This window comes from Ramularia collo-cygni (assembly GCF_900074925.1).
Source record: "Ramularia collo-cygni strain URUG2 genome assembly, contig: RCC_scaffold05, whole genome shotgun sequence".
Classification (NCBI taxonomy): domain Eukaryota; kingdom Fungi; phylum Ascomycota; class Dothideomycetes; order Mycosphaerellales; family Mycosphaerellaceae; genus Ramularia; species Ramularia collo-cygni.
The window spans coordinates 1,469,515-1,471,862 of record NW_019716259.1 but is presented as its reverse complement, the minus strand read 5'-3'; positions in this window follow the sequence as shown (position 1 = coordinate 1,471,862).

The following is a 2,348-nucleotide window of genomic DNA, read 5'->3' as shown; positions in this document are numbered from 1 at the left end:
TAATGCGGTTAGCCTTCTTTACTTTATAAAACTACCCCTTCTTCTTTAATATTATAAAGAAGCCCTATAATATTAAGATTAATTAGCCTAACCCGTATAATTAGATTCGGATATAACGGGAGCGTTACTAAAGCATATATAGATAATATGCTCTATATACTTATATACTATACCTTAAACCTTCCTTATATAAGCTAGCTCTACTATGCCTCGATACGGACATTAGTAGTACTTGTTCTAAATACAAAGTAGCGGCGAAAGCGTACTTTACGCCTACGAATAATCCTTACGTATTAGTATTAAGCCTGCGCTATAAGGAGTGTCTCTTTACCCTTATCTATCCGAATAATACGAGGTACTCTTATAAGCTTTTTACAAGCTTTCGCAAAGTTAGATAGTATAGATACTATTATACGGGTAGAGGGTCTAAGATAGGTATATAGAATAAACTGTATGTCTGCATTAATAGTAGCATAGATCTAAAAGCTATAGTCCTTAAGTTTATAGTGTGTATCTATACTCTAGACTGTATTAGGGCTAGGCGTAATATACTTCCTACGGCGACGTATAAACTTCGTAGCCCTATTATACGGGCTAGCGGGATAGACCTTACGGGCTATCTCGTATAGTCGCTTCCTACGATATAGTAGTATATTAGCAAACCCCTTTCTACCCCTTTCTACCCCTTTCTACCCTATAGATATATATCGTATAAATATACTAACCTACTAAGCGCAAGCCGCGTACGATCGGTTATACGGAAGTATGTTTATAGTAATATTGTTCTATATACTCTAAGGTTCGAGCGATTAATCTCCTTCTTTATAATCTTTTTATGTTTCTCTTAACGCTTAAGGAACTCTCCTTCTCTTAGTCGTTTCTTAATACCTATACTCCGCCGAAACCGTATAAAGGTATAGTACTTAATCGTAAATCCCTCCTTGTTTAATTTGTCTACGATATACGTATCTAGTAGAGCTTCGAGGTAGAAGAGTTCGGCTATTCGGATGCAAAGGAGGGGATTATCGTAAAGACTGTTCTTTAACGACTATCGGGGTTCGCTACCGTTCTTTACGACGATTATACGGATAGTCCGTTCGGAGGTATATAGCTATTATAAATAAAGGAAGGTTTAAATGTCGGTAATACTCGTATTATTATTCTAGAGTTTAACGACTTTTAGATAAAGATTAAGGGGGATAGAAGGGGAGCGGCCTATTATATAGAATGTGCGTATAATAGAGTAGAGGGTAGACGGGAAAGGAATTAGCGTAGTAAGAGGTTATAAATCTTAGCGAAAACTTTGCTAAAAACTATAGGGTTAGGGTTAGGGTAGTATATTTCTTTAATATAGAGCGATAGTAATATAAATCGTAGGATATTTATAGGGACAAATTATACGAATATATAAAGCAAGGAGGAGTTATATTTTAGGTATAGAAGCAAGTAATTATAAAATAGAAAATATATTTTAAAAGTAGTTTTTAAGTACTATAATTAAGGCCCTCGTAACCTATTAGAAACTCCTAACGCTTAAAGCCGCTAGTATAAAGAACTTAAAAGAGATTCCCTCCTCCCCTAGATACCCTTAACGCCCTAATTACCTCTCTAAAAACTACCCTCTACCCTAATTAAGCCCTATTACTAGTACTCTACTATCCCTATTCTCTAGCGACTACTAGTACGCCTAGACCTTGTTACCTACGATATACTACGCTTCGGCCGTACCTAATCTCTATCCTAGCGATTAAGTAAGTCCCTACGGTTATAGCTATAAGCCTAATTATAAAACTTATAGTTACTATAGATATTATAGAAGTTCTTCTTCTAGATTATATAGCTCTATTCCCGTTAGTATCGCATACCTTTATATAGATAGGAAACATACCTAGAAGTTCCTATCGCTATTCTAATACCGCTCGTACTACTTGTCCGTTCCTATTTCTTCTCTATTACTATCTACTACTATCTCGTCGGGGTATACTATTTTACTACGATATTATTAGCCGGTATACTTCGACAATTCTCTAATAGGATTATATAGACCGGCTCTAAATTAATAAAGCGTTAACGTAGGAGTAACGGTTATAGATTTTAATAGCTAGATCGAATGTTAGATCTTAAGTTAGGAAGCGACGGCTAGCCTTTAACTCTATTAGCTCCTTCTGCTCCTCGTTAATAGTAAATCCTGCTTACTCGAGCTATTATACGGATTAGTACTACTCTTAGAATATTAAATTCCTAGCTCCTACTCTATCTACCCTTACGTCGATAATTCTTCTTCCTCTAATAGGACCTCTATCGATTAAAAGTAGGTTAAAGGCCGGTCTAGTAGTTATCCTCGCGGT